The sequence below is a fragment of the Protopterus annectens genome, chromosome 11.part0, assembly GCF_019279795.1.
Source record: "Protopterus annectens isolate FY-2018-M chromosome 11.part0, PAN1.0, whole genome shotgun sequence".
Lineage (NCBI taxonomy): Eukaryota > Metazoa > Chordata > Ceratodontiformes > Protopteridae > Protopterus > Protopterus annectens.
In genome coordinates this window covers 1,075,040,211-1,075,067,092 of record NC_056745.1, presented here as the reverse complement: position 1 = coordinate 1,075,067,092, position 26,882 = coordinate 1,075,040,211, and positions in this window count along the sequence as shown.

Genomic DNA, 26,882 nt, shown 5'->3' with positions numbered 1-26,882 from the left:
AGTCTTGCTGAAAGTCTAGCTTGAAAACTATCTTCACATGTTCTAGGTAGTAAGCATGTTGGTTAAAGAAAGCAAGGAAGAACCTTGGTTGTTTCAAGTTATAACAGTTTGAGTGCTGATTATGATATAGCGTATGGGTTACACAGTAGCAGAAAAGATTTCAGTAGTAAACCCAAATATTTAGTATAGTAAGGACTGTAAATCAAGAAAGAAATATGCTGTAAGTGCAATTGGAACAGCATATAACCTGTGCAATAAATGTATAAGGAATGGAGAAAAATATAAGAGTGATCAAATGCAATAGATATGGATTGGTACTAAGGGTATTGTAACTAACAAGAAAATAACTACTGATGTACAAATACACAGATCTGAGGGTGTAGCTGGGGAGTGGGTATAAAAGAGTGAATCTGGCCACCTGCTGAGTCTGGCATGAGTGTAAAAGGTAAGACTCTGAAGTAAAACAGTTTGTACATAATAAACACAAAGGAACTAGAAAAAAAGGACCTCAGAATGATAAGAAGATGGCATGTGAGAATCCTTTAGAACAGAAAAGGATAATTAAATAAAAAATAAACTAGGTACTGAGAAATGACCTGGCCAGACAGGGCTGTGAGAAAATAAGTCATTGCTAGCCAAAGGTGGTCTCACCTCTAAGACATAAACACAAACATTTTACAGCTGGGCATGTTCTCCTAATAAAGTGATAAAATCGTTGTTATGTGATCTAAAGCACTTCCTTAAATTGTGTCTAGATCCCGAGGGTCAACATGCTTTGAGTAAAGGGTTACAGATTTTAGCCAGTGATGCATTTAAAGGGGCTTTGCCTGCTAATTTACAAATGTGAATGTTTTAAAGTGATCCTAAGTAAAATGGAAATGTTGCTGTAGTGATGGAGAGAATGCTATGCAATGAAACTATGTTTAAAACTGAGCAGTCTAATCTTTAGTAAAGCTCCTGGTATCAAAGAAAGAATCAACTGTCTACATACTGTTTCAAATGTGGAAAAAGGTGCCATACCTGTGAGAACTATGGTGAGTGAAAGACATCTAGTGATGTTACTCCTATACCCGTGATGAACAGTATACAGAATAGTAGAGTCAGATGTCTGGTGCAGAAAAAAAGTGCAATGCCTTATTGATAGGGAAATGCAAGGACTGCTAGAGTCACAACGTATAGTCATATTTATAAAGTCACAGTATGTGTGTAGTAACAGGCTTAGTAAAAAACAGTTAAATAGGCTGTATTCATAGAGACATACAGACTGTGCTTGGGAAGATACTTTAATCTGTTGGTATAGGTCCCATTGTAGCACATGATATGATATGATATGATATGATATGATATGATAATGAGGGAATATTTTCCTCACTATAGGGATTTATAAATACAATGATAATAATGTTTCCTTCTGATGGACTACTTTATCAATGTTGGGGACCATCAAGACAGTAAGATTACAAATAAACCTTTAACTAGGAAAGGGGAGAACCACTACCAGATCCATCTGTAAGAATATCTATAAATAGTTTTAGAAAGCCGCAAAGGTGCAAGCCTTTGCTAAGGGCACAGTGTGAAGAGGAACCTACATCTTGCCAAAAAGGATTTAAGGAACTATATCTGCATATATGGATGGTAGAACTGTCTACATAAATAGAGCTATTAGAATAATAGGGAGTTACACAGTAAAAATACTGCGGCATGAAAGTGTTGCATAGTAGGTAGTAGCAGATACTAGAAAAACTGAAGAGAGGGAATCTCTCATTGAGAGAATCCAAGCAGATTTAAGATAATTTTAGCTTAGATAGATAGCAAATGCTGGACGTGTGATGAAAAAGAGAGGGATAACAGGTGACATATTTTGGGAGGAGTGTAACAATTTAGCAGAGTTTAAAAGTTCCCTGCAGAGAACTTTGACAGAAATGTAGGGGGAGCAAATGATTGTAACTAAGGAAATTATTATTTTGTGATGAGGCACTGGATTAGAAATAGCTAGGCATAGTACGGCCTTACTAGGTTTAATGCTGTTGATTGTCATAAAAGCAATGACTAGAAAATGGAAAACAAAACACAAACCATAAGTAACTGAAGTACTGAATACTGTAAAGAAAATAAAAGAACTGAGGGTAGTATCATTAGAAAAGTGAAGCAGTAAATTACTAGAAGTAAATGGAATTTGTGGGTACATTACATGCAGAATAACATTCAGGAGAAGGAGGTGTGAGGTTTAAGCGAAGGGAGGAAATGAGCAATTTATGCAATTCTGGAGTAAATGGCAATTGTAAAATAAAATACATGCATACTGCATTAAAATATTGAAAATGTCATTATGTTTTTTTCTTTTTTATTAATGAATGTGTACTTATGTCATTATGTAAATTGTGATTTAACAAAATGGTAAAAAAGAACAAAAAACAATAAATAAGGTATAAGTAGCAAATGACAAAAGAGTAGTGGTATGAAAGACATAGTGAAAAGTGACACTTGAGCAGAAGAGGGGAAAATATGACTAGAGATGTAGGGGAAGAAGCAGAACAAAATATTCCTACTTGTCATCTGTATTTGTTATGAAATGGTTATTGTACCAAGTAAGGCAGGGCATAAAAAGAAAATACTATCTCAGCTATTAGTGGATAAATCTTTCATAAACTTAGTGAGGAGGTTAAGACACAGTCATATACTAGCAGGACTCTTATAAATGGGCAAGAGTAAAGTGTGGATCTTAGCAAGGGCTTAGTGGCCAGGAATAATGAAAGAACTTGAAACTGTTGTTTTGAATGACCTCAGTCCTAGAAGACAGTGCCCTACTCAGGCTTTAAAAACCTTTGCTTTCCAAAGACTATTACAGAGGTGCAACTTAAATGTATTGCTGTGGACACTGGTGAAACTTTGGTAAAAATCCAGCAATAGGTTTTAATACATCCTGGTAATTTTGGACTGTGTAACTGTGTAGCTGATGGAATTTTCTTGCATAAAACTAATGTTTAATCTATAGCTAGTGAGTTAGTCTTATTGATTTCCAGATAAATAATTTGTTAAGAAATGCTAAGTAACTTTTGGACTCTGTTTATATCCAGAAATTCAAAAACTGTGCCAACTTTAAGGCAGAGCAATTAAAAAAACTTCTATATACCATCCCCAAACATATGGAATAGTGAAACATTTTAAGTAAATTTTAAAGATCATGTTGAGAAAAATTATTGAGGAAAATGATTCTTGGTGTTATGTTGCAGTAAGGAAGAATTACTATGGCTATTTTGCAAAGAAGAAAGACATCCTCCTGTGAAGAAACCTAGTGTTGTGACACTCTACAAGACAGCATCTGTATGTACAAACTTTGATTCCTGCTTCTTCCCAGCAAAGAATAAAATTATTGAACTGTTTTGGAAGTAACTGTTACTTTATCTGAGGAGGCTCTAGAAATTTAAAAAAGTACTCAACATGTTTTTCAGTTTGTTCAGAAAGATATGTGGGTGTATCTGGATGTGAAAGAAAGTGTTTGGATCACTGTCTTTTGTTTAGATCTAACCACCCATCTCATAACTATGAATAGCAAGCTTTAGGCACCATTGAACCCTGCAGTTGCTGCCCCCCCCAACCACTGCAAGTTATCTTATCTTGATATTTTGTCAAACCAACAAAACAAGTACAGCAATCTTCTATACTTAACCAGGTGGGTAACTCTTATTTATATCTCCTTTAAAATTCAAAGATATCTCTGGTTATAGTAACAGTGTTTTATCAAGTAACAGGCTTCACAATTCCATTAAATATTTTACCACTGACATGGTTCCCCTGGTTTAGGCAAACCCTGCTGGCAGACATTCTCTCCACTAAAACTAACAACATGTCTAGCTTTATATACCTGCAACACCCATGGCTACAGGGGGCCCCCCTTAGTCATCCTTGACTGTGTGGGGGCCCCACAAATGCTGCTGCTGCTGGTTAGGGAAAATGAGAAGAAAAAATATATGAATTTCCAGATTACACTCTTTAACCTGAACAGGGCTGTGATATGACCCTGTTAGGATAAAGCCAATAATGAAGATGAGCAAGGTAAGCACTAGAGAGATCAGCAGTCCAGAGTGATTGACCTCAGATTAAGCTTTGGATTTTAAGAAGAGCTGATGCTTCTGGTCTTCAGGGATGTTTATTCACTTTCAGGGAGTTTTATAAATATTGGCATAACAACAGATACTATAACTCTCAACGTCTTTACTGAAGAATTCAGCTCAGTGTAAAAAATAATAGCAGAATAAAGGCTCAAAATCATGAACACGTTTTAAATATTAATGTAATTCACTTAAAGGAGAACTGCACCCACAGACTCAAAAGAACATGCATGTTTCATCATGGTTTGGTGTTTCCTACATTTGAACACCACTTTGGGACTATTTACAGGTTTTTAAATATTTTTATATGCAATTTCTGAGTCTGACCACTGATTGTTTACTCTGTCTCTAGGAATCCCACAATGCAGTGCTTGTCTGTAAAAAATTAATTACATCATACAGGCCTCTTTCTTCCTAAAGCTCCTGTCACTGCATTGATTTTACATGCAAACATTGCTGTCTTTCAGTCAGTTAGCTTTAAGTAATATTTCATGCCATTCAATGACTACTTAAAACATAAACAGCGCGAATGCCACAGAACAGACTTTCAAAGCTCTTTTTACTGCTGCTTCTTTTTACAATGGCTAAATTGCAGTCTTTTGTGAAGCCTGAATTGTACTAGTTTTACTCATCTCCCATCCCCCTTCACCTCCAACTTCCATAGCTGTCAAAGTGCTAAGGGTAATTTGAACTGTTTCCTACTAACAGCTCACAGCAGGAGACTTGACTCTTGTACCCTTTCCTTGTTCTAGCCCTTACTTTCTGTATTGGTAGGGGAAGGACCAGGGAGCTACGACAACACAGCATGAGTGGGTTTTTAGGACGGTCATGGTGATGCCAGTTTGGGAAGGTAATTGGCCAGAAAACTACCTGTATTCTTTGGCCTTGATGACATCAATGAATCAGAGACTGCAGCAAGCTTTTCCAGGGCAGGATAAAAGGTTTTTGAAAGTGAAACTACCACAGTACAGTAAGGTACTGTTTTAGTGAAGAGAAACAGTCAATTTAAAATATTTTAAATGCTGTATTGTTATTTATTCATAGTAGGGGCAGTAAATAGGGAGGAAAAGGACAGAGAAGTTGAGCATTTAATAACAGAATCCCATTGTTGTCCTGTAAAAATGTTAATAGAATAAGACTTTTTGTATCAACATGCATTTTTGGACAATAAAAAGTATAACAATCTGATGGATTTATTGACTGCAATCCTGAATGATTTACCTGCAAGGATAGAGCAAATTTATGAGCAAAATCAGAGAAGGCCTGTGAAATCAGGGGTAAATAAAAGTGACTTACACCTGCTGCCAGTGTTGCACAATGTATTGCTCTATGCTGAAATAAGTATAAAGCTACTATTGCTATGACTTATGCTGTGTGTGTGTGTGTGTGTGTGTGTGTGTGTGTGTGTGTGTGTGTGTGTGTGTGTGTGTGTGTGTGAACAGTGCTGCTATATGACCCTGTTAAGATAAAGCTAATAATGGTCTCTGGTCTCAAATGCACCTATTCTACAACCAGCCCAGTCCTGTTCAGATGTGTGTGTGTACAGAAAGCTGCTGCAAGTTTTGTGGGGGGCTAGGGATTGGGTAGTGATTACTTCTTTCATTTTCATTACAGTAAAAACTTAGAAGTGTGCATAGGAGGTCATTATAGCTTTCTTTTTGGTTGAGGACAGTGTGGCCATTGTTTCTTTTACTTTTCTCACAGACCTCAGAGGTGTAAAAAGAAGGCTAGTATAGCTTGTGTAAGGGCAATTTACTGTCTAGGAGTAACAAAGTCAAATACACTACTGTAATCATTATTTGTTTTTCACCTTCCTCACAACCACACATCAAGAATGTATACAGATGGGCTGCCTTAGGGGTAAGGAGTGAGGAGGCATGCTATGCAAATGTATGTCAACAGTTACTTGAAATAAATGACTGAGGCAATTTGAACCTTTGCTTTCATCCCAATCTAACACCAGAGGGATGCATAGGCAGTGACTATCTTTTTTGTGGTGTCAGGAAGGAAGGCAGTATTCCTAGATAGGACCTGTGTGCATCCTAACAACAGTAGGCTTGGTAGTTTATTGTGAACTACAATTTTGTCAGCTTTAAACAGTAAGCTTTGAGCACAACTTTTGCCTTCCTTGATAGAAAAAAAATAAGATGAAAATTCTTTTCTTACTTGTGGTGTTTGTTTAGGCCACCACAGGATTAAAAGGTTGGGAGCCCCTATGGCTGCTGCAGGCACTAGCTTAATTGAGTTATTTCCTAAATGGTTATTACTGTGCTATCTTGATCAGAATAGGTGTGTTGAATGGATGCAAGAAAAACAAAAGCTGGACAGCAAACACTGAATGTATTTCCTTAATCATAATTTCTATTCAAACCATCATTGGATGAAAAGGTTGTGTAAAAAGAAAAAAAAACTTTAAAATGCACTTCAGAGCATATAGAAAGTTAAGCATTTTGAAAAAGCTAAAGAGTAAGGCAAAATGTGGGAAAAAGAAAAAAGTAATGTGTATGATATGGGGAGCCCAAGATGGAGGTAAACAGAGGGGGGCTGAAGGATGTGTATGTCTGGGGGGGGGGGGGGTTGGCTGAAACAGTGTTTAGACCTGTACATAATGTTGTTGTAATGAGTCATTCTTGTAACCAAACGCCAATAACTGTAAATGTCCCTTTGTGAAATGGGCCAACATAGTGGGGTACACAGGCCTGTTGTAAAAGTATTGTAGCTACAGGTCATTCTGTGTGTGCTACTCCTAAAAGTTTGCAGCATGAACAAAGAGGTTGCTTAAGAGGGGTGGCAGTGACAGGGTGATACTTAGACTGGAAGTTCTTGGTGGACTCCATCTTGACATTTGCTGGGGGCCCCCAAAATGCTAACTGTAACTATGACACTGAATTTATGCAACTTGGATCCAAAGTGTAATCTGCAACAAATGGATTTGATAGAACATTTACCAATTAAAGTGTGCAGTGGCATAAAACAGCTTGACAAAGGAACCCTTAAGATGTCTACCCTGAAAACATTATGCTACAATTCTGCATAATGAATAAGTTATAACCTTGCATGACATTTAAAGAATTATAATGGGCAACATATTTTTACACAGTTTTCATCGTGTCCAGAATTCTCCCAACGTTTTGAGTTCAGTTTTTTTAGCATACTATAGCTGAACCTTATTCACCTGGATTATAACACCAGACTTGCACAGCTCTCATTCAAAATGTAATTTATAAAACTGTAAAACATTTGCTTGTTATTGGAATTTCAAGACTTTTTATAGTTTGCCTCATTAAACTTGTCTTGGACAGTTTGCCTGGCTGATTTTTAATGGAGCCAAGGACAGATGTTATAAATGGTACCAATTCTTGTTAAGTGTTTTTTTAAAGTGATTTTACACTTTTATCACTTTTTTACATTAAAATACAGCTCATTTAAAATAGCTGTTATTGTGCATTTCTTAGTTACCTGGTTATTTGTGAAGCTATTAGATCGTTTTGTTACACTGACTGTTCTTTCTCATTGGCTAACTTGATAGATAATATCTCCAAATAGATAATGTGTTTTTCTTGTGACTTTCTTACATTAAAATACACTTTTGGTTGTTTTGCTAGTTTGTGTGTAACTTTGTGAGAGCAGTGGTAGTTAGCATGTGGCAGAGAGTAATCTACAGCTGTTTCTGAGAGGCAGACATTATTAACGGGCGTTCTAACTGGTTTTAATTCATTCTTTCACCTTTAAACTCAGCTTAATGGTAATGGCAGCCATTTCCCTGAGTCTTTACCAAGATTTCAAGGTACCTGAAGAACATGTGATAAGTAAAGTTTTCCTGGTATTTTTCAACCTTAAATTCACAAAATTTCCAGGAAAGTACTTTAGATTAGTACACTTACATTCACTGGTGACTTCAGCACTTTTTCACGTATTTAATTAATTTCCATAACTTTTTTTGCAGTTTGTTTAGTTAAACGTGTTAGCTTTGTATCTTGAACAGTGTCCTGGCTGTTGTACCTGAATGCACTCCCTTCTAGTTAATATAAGTGCTTTCCCCTATAATTTTCACTTTTATCACCCTTTTTTGCATTAAACTACAGCTCAGTTAAATTAGTTGATATTGTGTACTTTAGTCACCTGGTTGTGTAGCTAAAAGAGCCTCCATAATTTTACACTGGGCATTGTGCTTTATTTCATTAGATACCATCTCCATCTAGTCAGTGAAAGTGTACTCCCTGTAACTTTCCACTTTTTCCCTACTTTTACAGCTTAATCTTACATTAAAGTGCAGTTTTCATCTGGTTTTCTAGTCTAGGTGTAAATTTACTAATAGCAGTAGTAGTTATTTGATAGCAGGAAATAGCTTGCTGCTGTTTCCGAGGGGTTGACATTATTGGCTCAAGCTCTACCTACTTTCTAAATGGTCTATCACATTTACACTCGGATTAACAGTGCTGGTAGCCACCTCCCTGTGTCTGCCAAACACCACACAATGCTGTACTCAACAGACGCAGTAACTTTCATTTTTTTGTATTCTCTCTTAGGAGCCTTAGGCATCTCATTTTCCTGCTTTTAGCTGTATAATCCATAGAGTTAAGAATGTGTACATCATTGCACATCTAAAGCCAATCTCATAGCTAATCTAGACAAAACTATTTACTCACGACCTAGTGTTGGTCCTCACACCAACATTTCTCAGTCTACAGTTACTAGTATACCCCAAATCAATACCTTAACTATGAGCTGAAATGTTTCTCCCACTAACTGTGCAAACAGACTTTGGTTTGTACGAAGAGGTACACTGCTGTCTGTGTACAGACAGGTTATTTGTTTAAGGCAGACAGCACTCCAGCAAGTCATCTCCAAACTTCATAGGTGCTATTTCCACTTTAGCCCACATTAGTAAACATCTGGAGCCATGGATTTGTACTTTCCAGCTGCCTCTGTAGGCAGCTAGGTTGAAATGTGTATATTGAGACAAAGCAGTAAGTATCTTGTGTTTACTGACAACCACCTACTACTTAAGCAAACTGATACAGTGTGTGAGAGATGTAGTTATATAATGCCATTGGGGGAATCTCTCAACAAAGCCACTGCAAATAACAAGCAGTACCACACAACATCACAATAAACTAATCACACACAACTCAGACCAATCAGTTACACATGCTGAGGCTCTTAAAAGTAACCTCTCTAAACCACAAAGGCCTCTTAAATGTTAGCTAAGAAGCAAGTACTCTCATCAACCTCACAAACATGCAATACAGGCAACACTCAACATTAAACATATATCTAAGGGTCACAGTGTCTTAGTTCAAACCTCCACACCCTCTACACAGTCCAATATCCTAGTTACAGGTGATTCCATATTGAGACAAACCAATGCACAACTCACCAGGCTATTCAAGGAGAGGGTCGCCATCAGTTGCCTATCAGGTGCCAGGATTTACCGCATCACATGTGCACTCAGTCCCTGCATCAGAGATACATATATGAAACAGTCACATTGCATTTGGGTATAAAGGACTTGAGATGTACCTCCCTGGACCCAAGAAGAGAGACATGATCGACTATCAGAATATGTGTCTTAGGTGGGTATGAACCTAGCCTTGAGCAGCATTCTACCATCTCCAAGAATGATGCCACAATACAAACAAGAGATTATTGGCTTCAACAAATGGCTTAGTTTCTGGTGTCATTCTAAGGGGTACAATATATATTTGCCAGGGATGAGATATTAGACAGTCCTGCTTTGTTGGGGATGGTCTGCATCTATCTCCCCAAGGCTTTACTATATTGGTTAAGTTCTTACTCAATACATAGTACATTTTTAGGCAATGTTAGTCTTTTAAAGCTTCCAGCATAACAAAACAATATTTGGATAGCATAAAGGTAAAGATATTGTTCAAAGATGCAAGAAACCAAAAACAAAATCTTACTTACCCTGAAAAATGTTGATATATGCACTGTCATGGAGACCTAGTTCAAGACCAACGACAGACCTCCATCAGTGCAAGGTTTCAGTGCCTATGACACATTCAGACCCACTGCATTTGATGAAGGCATTAAAGGCAGTGGTGTGTCTAAAGTCTTAAACAGCATTTCACCTCTAGGATCATAAGATACAAATAATGACCTGGAACTCCTCCATGTCCCAATTCCTATTAACAAAACTAAAAAGTATGGAGTCCCAATGCTTGTGCTAAACATCATTCTCCTAGGAGACTTCAACTACTCCCTCCATTAACTGGGAGAGTTGTACAGCCTCAAGCATGTACGCCCTGAAATTTCTGGAAATCTGTCTAGTGTGAAGTAATTTGTACCACACTCACCATATCTATGTTTTCATTAATTCATTCTCCAGTACCCACATTATTCTACTCAAGGTCACAAAGAAATCAGAGCTTATTCTTACAAAGGTAAAGAACAAATCTTGAATGGAAAAGAGTCCACACATAACACATTTACAGTAAAAGTTCAAACAATCCAAGAGAAGCTTAGAAAAAGAAACAGAAACAACTCTTTTGTTGCACAGTTATATAACAATGATACAACTCAATGCCACTTTCTTTAGGTTAATGAAGAGAAAAGCCTTTGCTTTTAAATCCACAAAATAATGCTATTCTATTACTCTGTCTCTCTCACACGCATGCATACATTTTGTATACACTCCCCTTACCAGAGTAACTGTATCTGCACTATTTTGAGCTCCTTTCTCTGTCCACCCAGCACCTTCAACATATGCTTTATACCTGCAGTAACATCTTTTCTTACCATCTTGGTCTATGAAAAAATCTATGTAAACACTTCCATCAAAGTTCTTAAAGTGTCATACAAATTGTTGTCCTGTGTTTCTACATTATTTTCTTTCCCAACCTTCTTTCCTGGTTTTCCTTCTATTTCTTTGCCATTCCTTTTCCTAATTCCTAATATAACTTACATCCTTGGCTGACTAACTTTTTGCCATTTATAACATCTGTCCTTGGCTCCATTAAAAATTCTGCCAGCTATGACATCTGTGTTATACCTCTTGCAGTTGTCATTTGTATTAACTGTTCTGAGTTCTAAAAACCTTATTTTTTGTCTGAGGATCAGACTTTTCCTTATAAGGTTCTTGTTACAGGCTCTGTAGTGAAGTGGTCAAGGTGCTGGTTTTATATTGTAATGGTTCTGAGTTCAAGCCTAGTTTTGCCAATATATTCCATTATGGACTGGCTTCTATAATGCATTTAGTCAGAGGAATTATGGGAGCTGTAGGTGGGCATAATGGTTAAAGTGTGTACCTGACAGACAAAAAGTACAGGATTTAATTCTTACCTTTGGGGTGGAAAATTTGGCTAGATTTAAAATGGCCCACAAGAGCAGATAGCCCAGTTCTAACTACTGAATACATATAATTTTTTACCCTAACTATACCTCAGATTACCCAGCTTCCAATAATAGCCCAGGTCCAGAAGCAACAAGACAGAGAAGCGTGGGAATTAGCAGCTAATAAGGTTAAACAATCTCAAGGACAGAAGTTGGAGACCTGCCACAGGTCTTTACCTTGTAGAAAGCCCATGATTGCAGCCTTCACATTTTGGAAGTGGAGGTGTGATCTGTGGATAGGGATGTGCAGAAGCAAGTGCTACACAATGTTTTGTGTTAAACAGAGGAGTGTTTGAATTATTCATACAATGTCTTTACCCCCAATGGATGAAGGGCGTGAGTCCTCTTAGTCCTCAGGACATGTATCACAGGACATCAGAGGACCAAACAGACCAAAAGTAGGGAAAGGTTTGATGGCCAGGGGACAGTCAGCTCATTTAATTTACAGCCTTGGAAGATTAACAATTTATACACCTGCAAGTAATTTGGAATGTGGGAAAAAACTAAAGATCCTGAGGGAAAAAAAGAGCAAAAAATATATATGGTCACAGGAAAGACATACAGACTCCACAAAAAAAACAAGATGGTACCCTAGTCTGGAGCATAGTGTGAACTGGAGAAGCAAGTAGTGAAAAGCAGCAGAGCTACTAATACTCCATGTTCAAGTATTATTAATACTCCATGTACCAGCATTACCTGTCTCATTTAATGCAAGTTGTAAGGCAAGAGGATATAGTTTAAACTAAAAATTTCAGACTAGAATCATTCAGCAACTGTTATAAGGAATATGCCTCATAATAAACTACTTTTGTGCAACACCGTGCCACTAACTGATGGACATTTTGCTCAAGAAAGACTTTTATATTCACAATATACCAGAGATGAAGAAATGCTTGAAATGTTGGAGCTCTGTGGCTGTTAATTAGTGTTTTGTAACTTGTGACACACTTCAACATAGAGTAGCATAATCATAATTTGGGTGTATATGGAAGCGACAACAAGTAAACAATATAAGCTGCATTCCCCCGTGTATATGGAAAGTACAGTTGTGTACACTTACCATAAATGTAGATGTCTGAGTGCATTCACTGTTGGAGTCATTACATTTAGGTTATCTGCTTGCAGTAGCCCTCAGTCAGCCTGATTAACAATGTCTTGGGTCCTGCATCGGTTGCTGTCCCTTCTTCCATGACGTCAGGTCGTCAGGGGTATAAAACATGCAGCCGACGCCATTACATCAGTTTTTCTTGACCCAGATGTCAGGTGCCCCTCGAATGGGAAGCAATTAAATCTATAAATACAAGGATATACCTCCAACAGAAAAGCAAATACATCAAAAAGCTTTTAGAGCATAGTAAGTGAGAGTAGAGGTATAGCCAAAGGAAGAAAAGGGGGCTGGAGGGAGGGTAACCAGGACTGCAACAGTAAATACACTCGAACATCTACATTTATGGTAAGTGTACACAACTGTACTATGTTCTTTGTGTTTCACTGTTGCAGTCATTACATTTGGGAAGATTCCCAAAGCTAAGGTTGGGAGGAGGAATTTAAATAGAATTAGGACCAGCTATAAGGCCCTGCAAGACTGCAGTGGCAAAACCAGCCCTGGATTTAGAGAAAATTGGCAAATGATAATGCTTGGTGAAAGTATGTACAGAACTCCAGCTAGCAGCTTCTAGGATGTCCCTAGTAGGGATGCCCCTGAGAAAAGCTGCAGAGGTAGATGCAGCCCTGGTTGAATGGGGTCTGATGCCCTGTGGGATAGGTTTTCCATGGTGCTTATAGCAGAAATGAATGCAGTGGCCAATCCATTTTGAAATGGTTTGTTTTGAAATAGTGAAAAATAAAAGGCAGCTGTTGCAAGACAAAAGCGACGCTTGGTAGATGGTAAATCCTTTATAAGCAGAAAACTCCAAATCCAGAAAAAATACAGACAATGTTCATCCAAGATAAAGCAGTGCAAGCAAACACAGCAGTATTAAGCACTTTCGTCTGGTAGATTTGTTTTGAAATAGCTTTCCCCTCTGTCCCTGCAGCAAATACCACCAGCAGTTGTTCGATTTCCTTTGAGGTTTAGTCCTGTCCAAGTAGAATCTATCTAAAGAGTGCAGTATCCATTCCCCTTTGTTCTGTGGGTAGAAGGTAGGCAAATGAATGGACCGATTAAGAGCCACACTAGATACCACCTTGGGCATGAAGGAGGGATTGGTTCTGAGGGACACCCTGTCCACATGAAAGATGATGAAAGGTTCCACTGCCATAAAGGCCTGTAATTCCGATACCCTTCTTGCAGAAGTCATTGCCAAAAGGAAAGCTGTTTTCCAGGAAAGGAATTTTAAATCTGCAGTAGCAGCTGGCTCGAAAGGAGGAAGAGTGAGTTTCTCCAAGACAAAGTTAAGATCCCAGGCTGGAGTTGGAGCTCTTCTGGGTGGCCTTAAATTTTTGGCCCCTCTGAGGAACTGCTTGAGCAGTAGGTGAGAAAAGAGGGAAGGCTCTGTGCTATAATGAGCTGAAATGGCTGAGGCATGAATTTTGATGGAGGGAAAAGACAAGCCCTTATGAAGCATCTCAGTCAAGTATTGTAGAATCTGAGGTAAACTGGGCACTGCTGCATTCATTCCTTGAGATTGGTTCCAAGCACAGAATCTTTTCCATTTTGCAGCATAAGATTTTTTAGCACTAGGCCTCCTTGCCTCTAAAATTATATCCATCACTGATTTACTGAGGGATGGTAAAGGAGAGATTAGGTAATTAGCCAGGCTGCTAGGTTCAGGGTTTGCAGCTGAGGGTGCAGAATCTGGTTCTCCTGCTGAGACAACAGGGAAGGGGTCTGAGGCAGGGGCTATGGAGCCAAGCATAACACACTGCGCAAAAGTGGGTATCAGTGTTGGTCAGTCTGGTGCAATTAAAATCGTCCTTGGCTTGTCCTGTTTGATCTTTAGTAGTACCTTGGAGAGCAGAGGCAGAGGAGGAAAGGCATACACTGATAGGTTTTTCCAGATGAAGGATAGAGCATCCACTTTCCAAGCTTGCTTGTGGGGAATCCTTGTGCAAAATTTGTCCAGTTGATGGTTCTGGGGGGAGGCAAACAGGTCTATATCTGGGCCCCCCCATTTGCTTGTCAACATGTTGAAATTCCTTGGTTCCAGTTTCCACTTGTGTTGGTTCATGAGGTTTCTGCTTAGTCTGTCTACCAGTGTATTTAGTTTTTCTGGCAGGAATTGAGCTTGTAGATTCACTTGGTAGCTCAAGGCTGTGTTCCACAATACCTTGGTTAGTCTGCAGAGGGAGTAAGAATGTGTACCCCCCTGCTTATGTACCACATGACAGTGGTGTTGTCCATCTTTACCATTAGTTGCCCTGGAAGAATGTGGTCCTTGAAGGCTGTCAGAGCATTATGTACAGCTAACATTTCCTTTTGATTTATATGCAGGTGCATTTGACTTGGGTTCCATTTGCCCTGAATGCACTTCCCTGCCAGGTGAGCCCCCCATGCATAGTCTGATGCATCTGTTGTTAAGATTTGTGCAGCAGGGGGTAAAGTGAATGGTAGTCCTTTGTTTTGATGGCAGGCCTCTGCCCACCAAAGGAACTCAAGGTGTAGGCAAGGTATGATAGGAATCCTTGCTTCCAGATCCTGTGAATGTTGACCACATAGGCTTTTGAGATACCATTGTAGTTTCCTCATATGCAGCCTTGCATATGGAATTAGAAGAATACAGGAGGCCATGAACCCCAAGGCTTGCAGTATTTGCCTTGCAGATAGCTGGGTTTTTGTGGCCACTTGTTTGAAGTAAGTTGTCAAATGAATCCGTTTCTCTGGCGTGAAGAAAGCCATCTGGGAAGTTGTATTCAAGCTTGCTCTCAGGAATATAATTTGTTGGCAGGGTACCAGGTGGGATTTCTTTTCATTTATGGTGAACCCCAAACAAGTCAGTATCCTTTGAACAAAGGCCAGATGATTCAAAAGAATGTCCTTGCTTTCTGCCAGAATTAGACAATTGTCCAGGTATGGGTATATTTGAATATTTCTTTGCCTGCAAAATGCAATGACTGGAGCTAGGCACTTTGTGAAAACCCTGGGCACAGTAGATAAGCCAAAGGGCAGTGCAGAGAACTGATAGTGTATGTAGTCTGCTTTGTAGTGTAGGTATCTTCTGCAAGACTCCCTGATAGGGATGTGCAGGTATGCTTCTTTTAAGTCTAGTGTTGCCAACCATGCATCCTTGCCTAGCATAGGAAGTAGCTGGTGAAGAGTCAGCATTTTGAATTTTGGAATCACCAGAAAGGTGTTTAGAATAGATAGGTCCATGACAGGACACCATGTACTGCCTTTTCTGGGTACCAAGAAAAGTCTTGAATAGAAACCTTGTCCCTTTTCCATTTCTGGTACCAACTGAATAGTTCCCATGTTTAAGAAAGAGAGTACTTGATTTTGGGCCTCTGCCCACTGATTTGGGGGATAGATCTGGCCACCCGCTCTGTGTTGGTAATGTGTGGAAATGAAATCTGTATCTTTGGGACACTATATTTAAAACCCATTTGTTCTGGGTAATGAGTTCACAGTTTTTGGCCTACAGACCAATCTTTCCGCCTAAAGGAGCATTCAGTTGGGAAGTGCTTGGAAGTTTTAAAAGCAAGTCATTGAGACAGTTTTCTATAGGGGGGAGTCTTACTACTGCCAGATTTGGGTGCAGAAACCCCCCACTGACTAGTCTTGTGTGTCCCTTGGGACTGAAACCTGGGGTTTCTGCTGTGTCTGGGTTTGGCTTGAGAAAACCTGGAGGGGGCTGGAAAGGACCAATTTTTATAGGGCCAGTGCCTGCTAAATCTAGGAGGATGAACTTGTAATAAATCTTTAACAGTCTGCATAGATTTAGCTTTATCTTCCATCTTTTTAAGAACTTTCTCAGCCTTGTTGCCAAACAGGAGGTCCTGATTTAAGGGAGCATCCAACAATTTAGCTTTAACATGATCAGACAAAGATTGCTCCTTAAGCCAAGCATGCCTTCTGAGCACAGACCCAGTAACAGCAGCCCTGCAAGAGGCCTGTAATGAATCAAATCCGCATTGCAAAGTATGTTTTCTAACCTGTTCAGCAGAATGCATTAAATCCTGTAATTCTTTATTTTCAGCGCAGTCAGGAAATAACATCATTTTCTGTTTAAGTAATCCAATAACATGTTGTTGATACTTTAACATATGAAACTGGCAGTTTAAAGCCCTAATGGCCAAGGTTGCAGAAGTGTAATCTTTCTTACCCCATCTATCCAGCTCCCTGGAGTCCCTATCAGAGGGGGTAGGATTTTTAGCAGTAGAAGCCTTAATGCCTTTGGGTCCCTGTGAAATAGTCTCTGGATCCGCAATAGGATTTTTAAAAAGGAACTTGTGAGAATCAGGAACCATGTAATATCTGTTAGGTTTTTTGGGAGCAGGAGGCAAAGAAACAGGGGCCAAACTAGATTCTGAGAAAGCATCATCAACAATGTCTAGTACAGGAGGTATAGCTAAAGGCCTATGCTGAGGCAGGAGTAAGAAATCTCTAAGCCTCTTTTTTGAATCAGAAAAATCCTGGCTTTCCCAGTGGAAATGCTCCCTTAGAATATGTAAGGTTTCACCAAAAGAAAAATCCTCTGGAGGGGAAGCAGAGGGAACAGAGTCCTCTGCATCAGAATCCTCATAAGTGGATAAGGGCAAATCCAGATCATCAGAAGAATCAGAAAAATCTGAATCCTGTTCAGAAGATTCATAAACAACTTCAGTCCTAGGTCTCTTAGAAGAGGGAGGTTAGTTTCCCCTGATTAGAGTTATACGATCTTCAGCCATTCTTATCATTTGTTTTTTAGGCATAGAGGCCTGAGCATGCAGCCTGGGCATCAGTTTCTTATGCATGGTTCGAGATTTTGGCCTAAATGAAGAAGGAGGCATCGATTTAATATTGCAAGTCCATAGGCCTGAATACACTCTCAGAAACCGGTGCCTGCACAGCAGCTCCAGACCCATCCAAGGTAGAGACATCTGCAGGTTCCACAGTGGAAGCATCTCGCGGCATACCGGACTCTGAATGGGTCTCAGTAGAGGCCTGCGAGTCAGAAGAAGCGGGTATCAGGGGCTGTGAAAGCTCCTCACTGAGTACCAGCGAACTGGCGACTGGCTTAGGAGAAGGGTCGTCAGCAGCTTTGGACCTTAGTGGCCTGTCTCTGTCTTTATCTTTGCGTTTTTTTGGAATCCTGGTAGTCGGAAGGTTAACCAACAAAATTTTTGGATAATTAAAGTGAGAACTGAAATATTTAGAAGTGAAAATATACCGATGACGGATAGTGTGCTGTTTAAATAAAGCACAAAACCGACAGCAAGGTACATTGTGGTCAGGGCCTAGGCAAGGAATACAATACGAATGAAAATCTTTGTGAGGTATTTGCTTTCCACAAGTAATGCAATTATTAACTTTTACTGACATCGGTAAGGAGCAAGAAAAAGTTTCCCCAACGGGGTACTTAGCTTTAGTTGAAGACTTCGGTTCTGAAATTCGATAACGAAAATTTCAGAAGTTGGCAAACCGGCACTTGCGAACTGCTTCTGCTTTGGGCACCAGACAGCAAGAAAAACTGATGTAATGGCATCAGCTGCATGTTTTATATCCCTGATGACCTGACATCATGGAAGAAGGGACAGCAACCGATGCAGGACCCAAGACTTTGTTAATCAGGCCGACTAAGGTCTACTGCAAGCAGATAAGCCAAATGTAATGACTGCAATAGTGAAACACGAAGAATATCTGCAACTCAAGTGCATTCCTTAAATAATTCTCTGTTTGCAAACACCCTTGGCAGACAGCAAAAATGTGAGAACAGTAATAAATGAGATAATTTGCTTTAACTGCCATGCATTGCTTGGTAAGAAACAACAGTAACAAATGTAATACCGGTATGTCTTGATTTTTAAAATGGTTCAAGGGCATTGCTGTTCAAATTTGTAATGACAAATCTGGTGGGAGGTATATACAAATCATTAGACAATCAATGAAGCAGCCAAAATACTTTGTGTAATACTTGCTTTCACTTCCATATCTATGCAATAAACATCTACAATTTATTGTCTTCTGTATCTATCTATCATATCATATTTATCATATCTATATCTATACAGATAGCTAGATATACTGTAGATATAGTTTACTTATATGTTATCAATCTCTTTTGGCTCACCATTTATCGAAAATATATTGAAATTGGTGAGCCCAAAAACATAACATTTTAAAAAAATCTTTTTTTTTTTCTTGCAAGGGGGCAAGCCCCTCTATATCACCCATGCAAAGGATGGATCCCACATAACCCCTTAAATTATATATACCAACTCCACAGTCATATAATAGTGGAAAAAAAGGGACCCCCCCCACAAAAAACTGCTCTGCCAGCTCACACTATACAATACATTGCTGTGAATCTCACAGCACCATAAAGTATTCTAAAAGAAAACACAGTTATTTAAATGTGTGGGTATATGTGTGTGTGTGTGTGTGTGTGTGTGTGTGTGTGTGTGTGTGTGCGTGCGTGCGTGTGTGTGTGTGTGTGTGTGTGTGTGTGTGTGCGCGCATGAGCACATGCATGTGTGTGTTTGCATCCTCCATCACTTATCCCAAAATTTTACACTTTATGCCAAGCTTGTAATACATTCACATACAACTTATTGACTTTGATAACAATAAGTACCAAACATTCATCTTTTTGTTAACTCTGAATTCGAAACCATAACGTGTAGTTAGGACCTCATGTGTGATCAATGCATACTACAAAAGCACTGTTTACATTTCTACATGTTACACTGTATACACGTTTCACTTATTTTTGGAATCAAATTGTGAAATGGAATAGAGTTGTTTAAGTACAACCTATGCACTTGCTTAAAAAAATAAAACTTGGTACTTCGTCATCCCTTGTAATCCACTTCTTTAAGAACCTTTACATGCAAGTGAAGTCACAGAACTTTACCAAAGTTGTAGTTTTGCATTATACAATTATGTTCATGAAGTGAGCTAATTTTGTTCTGCAAATACTGAAAACAACACACAGATAACTAATATAAGCTGTCTTTTATTGCATGCATGTGCTCAGAATATTAGAGCATATTCATGTGTTGTGACCCTTTAAGCTTTAGGCCATTTTTCCTAGCTAAAAGCATTCAAGCTTCCTAAATTTGTTTTTCAACTTTCCAGTTTATCTTTTATTTAAAACATGCAATTTGACATGCACATATGGACTATGATCTGCAGATGAATAGAACAGCTGCTGTCAATATTAATGCTAAAACAGAAACATTCATTGAATCCATATAATAAACAAACACTGTGAGCCTCTGCATAACGAGGTTACTGACATATGGACCCAGAAGATTTAGTAATCCCTCTTTACTACTGAATCAGGCAAAGCATTTGACAATGAAGGACATGATATGCTTTCTTAATTCACATTCACAACAGTACTTTGATGGAACAGCACTTGAAGAGATTAGAATCTGTGCCTATAACAATGCTCAAAGGACAACGACACAAGGAATTTAAGATTATCTAACTAAATGCATCTTGCCACTAGTTTTGCCGCAAGATGCCACATTGTTTGCACATTCTGTTAAGTTCTTTCAAAAATTATTATGGAGTGGATCCTTTATATCGCCATGGAAGTTATTTTATTAAATGCAACAAAACTTAAACATTGTTCACATGATTCTGAAGGAGTTTGGGTAGTTATACTTTAACTTACTGAAAGGAAAAAAAAAAACTCTTCCTACTTCAGCAAGGTAAGCTAATGGATTTTTTGGCAAAAAATGCCTTTGATGTTTAGTATTATCCTAAAGGCAATGAAGATGATCATTTTCAAAGATCTGAAATTTCAAGACCTTTGTATTATGTTTTACATTCATTTCACCTTTGACATACATTTGCACTATGTGATTAAAATATACCAAAAGCAAGACACAAAGTGGGCAAAATTCTTTCCTTGTACACAAGTAATTGTGTCTACTATGTTTTGCACTTGTAACAAACTGCAGAACAATGTTGATTATTATTTTTTTCAAAGTCCCTTAGAAGATTGGAGGGTGCACAGACATTAACATTCCTTAGAGGGCTAATGAATTTTACACTAATAAAACATGGCTTTTAATGCACTCAATAGATTTTTGTTAAAGTATTTAACAGTAAACAGTTTTTTTATTTAAATGAGTTATATGTAAATAACAACCATCTGAAAAGCTACACATTAATTGAGTTCTGCATTACAAACTGAAACTGGAGCATTCAGCATGTAAAATGCAATCCATTTAAAATTCTCTTTCGTATTTTCCACTTACAATTTTCCTTGTGTCAGAGTGCTGCAGGAAAATGACACCCAAAGCAAATTATATACATTATCTACCCTTACAGTTCACTGTGGTCCAGAATCATGACTTCTCTGCTAGGATGGCCACCCATGCCTTACATGATGGTTTCTTTCACACAAAAAATAGATTTTGAACATTATAGATAGGGACTAGGGTATCAGGTCCTGTTTATTTTTCCAAAAAATTATAGTTCTTTTCATTTGTCTGGATTTATTCAAGTGCAATCCACATCAGAAGCATGAATTTTTTTCTTAGTAGCAACTAAGTTGAAATATTCTGCCCTATCTCTATTGTGCCAAAAACACTACTTTCCAGATAAAATGGATTTTTTTAACTCTTGGCATTATTAACACAGCACCTAAGAAAAAAAAGTGCAAACAGAGAGCAATATAAATATTTTTAAGCTGCACTTTCATATATGTATGCACAGGCATATACCTTTAGTTAAGAATGGCAATGAAATTGCAAGAACTATATTTATGGGATCTCCGTGATGGTCAGTAATATAAATTCTCCTTTTGAATTTTGGAACACTTAGCTTTATATACTTAAGGAATATTTTCTTGTTACTGAAAGGATGTGGAATAGAGGGATAGAGCCCTGACTGCAATCAAGGCAATGAGGTTCAGTTAGCAAACTCAGTCACTGATCAATACAGTCGAGGGGGGGGGGGCATAATTTATAACCAAGGAACAGTAATAGTTGGTGTAGACCAAGAATGCTAGTCCCCAGGTATGTGCAGGTATCATTCACATTCAGAATTGATGGAAAGGTGATAAGATATAAAATAGCCCTCAGCAGCCATCAAGATGGTGCTGCGCTGAAATGCCCTGCTGTCCTGCGTGTGCACTTCGAACAACTGCCAATGATAAGGATTTTTCTACTTGTGGTTCTAAGGAGTTAATCTGATAGGTGTTAGGAAAGGTAAAGAAGATGACTGAAGAGTGTCTCTAAACACAGCTGACTGATGACAACTCTGATGGGAATAAAAAAATTAAAAAGAAAGTGTATAAAATGAATCTTAAAAAGTCCATAGTGGTGACTGTGAGCTAAAGATCAATAAAGTCTGCAATGAATTAGGACAGGGAAATTGTAGTGTTGGCAGAACAGCACTCCAGTGCTCGGCAGTATGAAGAGTGGTATCATTCAGCTATGTATAACACAAGTGAACATTTCTCAAGCAGGGGATATTTATCACCATTACAACTTAATAGGAATAACAATGAATTATAATACAAACAAAGCCTAGCTATTACTACATTGAATTTCTAGGTCTTTTTTTTTTCTCACCTGCCTAAATGAACTAGTAAGAATAAGAGATCATACAACCTACACATGCATTTCATGTTAGCAACTTGGATAACATAATTTTGGCCCTCTTCAAAAGGAACCTTGATGATTGGATGGGAGAAAGGAAATTCACCCCAGGGATCACGTCAGTTGCCCTGCTAGACACGGGTACAGGAAGTAAATAGTGTTGGAAGAAATAGCCAGGGAATTGTTATGGCTAGGCTTCTATAGGCCCTAGGGCCAATAGCCTAGTACCAACCTATGAACCTATGAACCTATAAGAACCTATAAGAACATAATAAAATAACCTCTGAATAAAGTGTTTTAACTACTGGATCATTGCAAAATACAGTGCTGATACCAGTTATATGTACAAATTTATAGGTGATGCTGTGAACAGCTTCAGCTGCAGCAGATGGTACAAAGTTTTTGCAACCAGGTTGTAGCACAAAATGAACTGAGTGATAAACAATGATATAGAAACGTTCCATACAAATGCAGCATTTTGGAAACATCAACACAATGGAAATGTACAGGCAACTCCATAATGTCAAACCCAACACCATGTGGACAGAACCTCTATGAGCACTGGGAAAAGCACCTAGAATTGGTCACTGTAGATGAACTTAAAAAATGCATCAACAAAAGCAATAGGCATGCTGTTAGGAGAGTACGCCATATAATCTTGAACATGTTTAACACCAAAAGAAGTGATTGCTTCTGCTGGTGTTACGTCCTTGCAAAAAAGTGCATGGTGGAGATTAGTGAATTTGCCTTTTTTCCACTGTGCAGTAATCTCAGAGTTGGTATATATATATATATATATATATATATATATATATATATATATATATATATATATATATATATTTATTTATAATTAGCGAGGGTGTGGGGGCGTGCAAAAAACATAATTGTTTTGATGTTTCATTATTTTGGTTTTCGATCTTTTAGGATCAATCATTAGCCGTTCAACATTTGTGTACTTCGATGTTTCAATGTACAACTCACTGTTAGGATAATGGATTACACTGGAAGGGAACTTAACAATACAGAGCAAGAGAAAACTCTACACGCAGGAGTAAAGGATAAGAGACTTCATCTGTATAAAGACAGTTAAGGCTGAAGAAGTCTAGACAATATTTAATAAAATAGCATGGAGATTTTACAATTTTTTTATGAAAAGACTAGGTCAATATTTGTCTCTTGAAAGAAAGCAGACATATAATGTTTGCATGCTTTAAAAGTGTAATTACAATTCTGGAATGCAGTCTTTCTTAGAAAAATTCATAAAAGTGCATGTGGGATAAAAACTAAAATAGGCAAATGAAATGGTTAAGGTGACAGCAAAACATCCTGCAAGTGAAGGTAGTGGATTTGTGAACAGCATAAACATTGACATATGTATAGGACAAATCCAAACCTGTTCCGGCGTTAGGCATAGAAACTTTAAAGTGCTGCTTACTTTTGACTGGTACCATGAATAAGTATGAGCTCAAGATAAATGATCCACAACATGCAGAACTAGAGTACTGCAAAATGATGGAAAATTCCAATATGCAAAGCAAATAGAACCACATAATACTGCTGCAGAATCAATATGTTACTGGGCACCAAAAAAGAGTCTGGTTTAGAGGCAGGCAATCATAAGTCAAGCATGTAACATTCAATTGTTTACTTTTTTAATTGCAGAGCAAACTACAAAGCAGAATTAGAAGCAGTTCATAGGTTCATAGGTAGGTACTAGGCTATCTGCCCGAGGGCATTTATAAGCCTAGCCAGAGTGTGTCAGCTTTCGCTGCTCCATTGATTAATTAACTGATCCTCTGTCAAGCAGAGCCAATGAAGTGATCCCAGGGGTGTATTTTCTGTTACCCATCCATTCATCAAGGTTTCTCTTGAAGAGTGTTAGTGAGGGGCTCTGCCTAATGTAGTTTGGAATTTTGTTCCAAAACATGGGGAGTCTCTGTGACAGGAATCTATCCCTCCAGCATGTTCTATTTATTGTTGTGGCGAGGTTTAGCTCACTAGAGCGCATGGCTCGCAGTAACTTGGATTTTTTTAGGTGGAGCATGTCCATCAATTCTGAGTTGGACATGGCTTTGTAAGTCGGGCGGAGATCACCTCTGAGTAAGCGATATGCCACCGAGTACAGCCGGAGGTTTTTTCAGTCGGGCTGCATAGGACATATGTTTGAGGTCAGTAATCCTCTTGGTGAGGTACTTTTGTGGTCTTTCCAGCTGTTGGAAGTGTCTTGTGAGGCACATCCCAAATGAGGCATTGTACTCTATGATGGGTCTGATGAGTGATGAGTAGAGGGGCACTATAACCTCTTTATTTCTAGATGCAAACCCTTTAGTAATTAGATGGGCCACATAGAAGGATTTCCTAACTACTTTGGCAATATGATTGTCAAAGGAGAGATTACTATCTACATGGGTCCCCAGATCTCTTATTATCTCTTCTGTATTAAGGGGGCTGCCACCTATGTGGTAACTCGTGGATGTTTTATTTTTCCCAAACGGGATGACTATGCATTTTTTGACATTTAGCTTGAGGCCATGACTTTGACACCAGGTGTCCGTCTCAGTAAGGCCCTTTTGCAGGATGTCCGTGTCAGCCAGAGAGTCAATTATGGCTCCCAGTTTGCAGTCCTCGGTGAACTTGGTTAGCCATAGTCCTCCTGTGTTTGCCTGTACTTCTGAAAAGTATATGCCAAATGCATATTCTTAATATAATGAGGCACTGGCAAACCATATATTTCTAAACACTATGTTGAGATATGCACAGGAATAGAGAAGAGTCTGAAACATTTAAGTTATGAAGATGAGACAATAAACATAACTGACATATAGTGTGTACTCCATACTCTTTTACAAAGATGGTCACAGCAGACAGCAAAAAAAGGAAGAGGAAGAAGATATATAATCAGCTAACAGAAGGACACCTGACAGTGGTTTAGAATCCAAACCTGCCAACTTAAGCCTTTAAATGAAGACACTAAATTTGCAGTGCACATAAAAGCCTCCACATCAAAATGCTTTTCACTGGGACACGTGGAAATGTCAGTTATGGTGACTTGAATTTTTCATCTGACCACAAGGAGAAAAGTGGTGCTCTTGGACCACAAATGCTACCACGTGACAACTCTTATGTGAAGTTTTCCTAATACGCCTACACTTACATATTTAAGTGCTAAAAAAATTAGTGATATATTTAAATGTTAAGGAAATTATCAGTGTGTGACACACACAGGAAACTGTATCAAGAAGAATGAAAAAAAAAATCAAAATGTTACAGGTTCATAGGTTGCTACTAGGCAACCAACTAAGTAAACTGTTTTAAGCCTACATGGTACAGTCACACTGGTACATCCTACTATCCCTGCTCATACGGTGGGGCTAGGCCTGGGGTAAAACTGATGGTTTTACCAACCATTCAGCCTTATTTCAATTTACAGACAGTGAAGAGTGTGCTTTCTTCGTAGAGTAAGAGTTTGTTTCAGAAGTGACAAATTCTTTGGAAAAGATATTTGTAACACCAACAAGCCATACTTTTCCTGCAGTAAACATTTAGGTCTCTTTATCATGTATTTATGTTGCCAGTAATCTTGTGGACGTGTAGCAGATCATACAGGATTGTGCCATAAACTGCTTTGTAGGACAAACATAGATCACCTCATAGGAGGAGACAGACAAGAAAGACAGGTGCTCTGGGTAACATAAGGAACTTACATCTGAGACTTTTTTTTTGAGATTTGGGTATTTTCAAGTTCAGTTAAGTGTTTGGACAGGTACATACTAATGGATGTATTGTAGTACATGGGATTAGACAAAGAGGACATACACTTAGTAACCATTTTATGGAGGTATGAGACTTTTCTAGTGACAATGGATGTGTGGTGGTTACAGGACAGGTCATTATGTGGGAAGGTGCTTATGTGTCCAGTAATAATTTGTTTTAAGGGGACCATCATTTACATGATAAGTGTACAAGAGTTCTTGTTCTCCAAAGTATACAATGCTAAACTGTTTGGTGTTCAGCTAAAGATGATGATACTGACACTACAAGTTTGCTCACATTAGGCCTTTTGAAGGATCACAGTGTCTCCAGCAGAGGTGTCGATGTAACCAAGCTTGTAGTCATCCATAAACATGGTCAGAGATCTTTACTTTCAGATTTGATATCAGAGAAGTATGCTCCTAAAAGCAATGATCCCAAAACAGAGTCCTGCAGTACACCACTGGTGTTAAGCCTTTTAGACTTATAGTGTACCATTAACTCCAACAGAATCATTTCTAACAGAGAGCCAATTGGAAATCCCATGAGTTGCATAGGAATTTAGCTGGAGTTTGATTTATCAGTAATGCCAAATTGGTGTAAGTGCCAAATGCCTTAGCTAAATTGAGGTAAGCAGGGTGCCTGAAGCTGCCTCAGTCCACAACTCTCAAGCATCCAGAATTTCACTGAATGTCTAGATTTGTGCCTCATAGTTTTCTTCATAAAGTTTGTATTTTTCTTGCAAACCATTGAGCGCTAAAGTCACAAAATTATGACAGATATTTTGGTTTCAGACTTCATACTCTACAGAAAACTTTCAAAGTTAATAAGAGCGATATTTAAAATCTGTCCCTGATTTTTGGCCTATACCACAAACACACACACACACACACACACACACACACACACACACACACACACACACACACACACACACATTATTTTTGACTTTGTCCTGAAGTCTTGCAC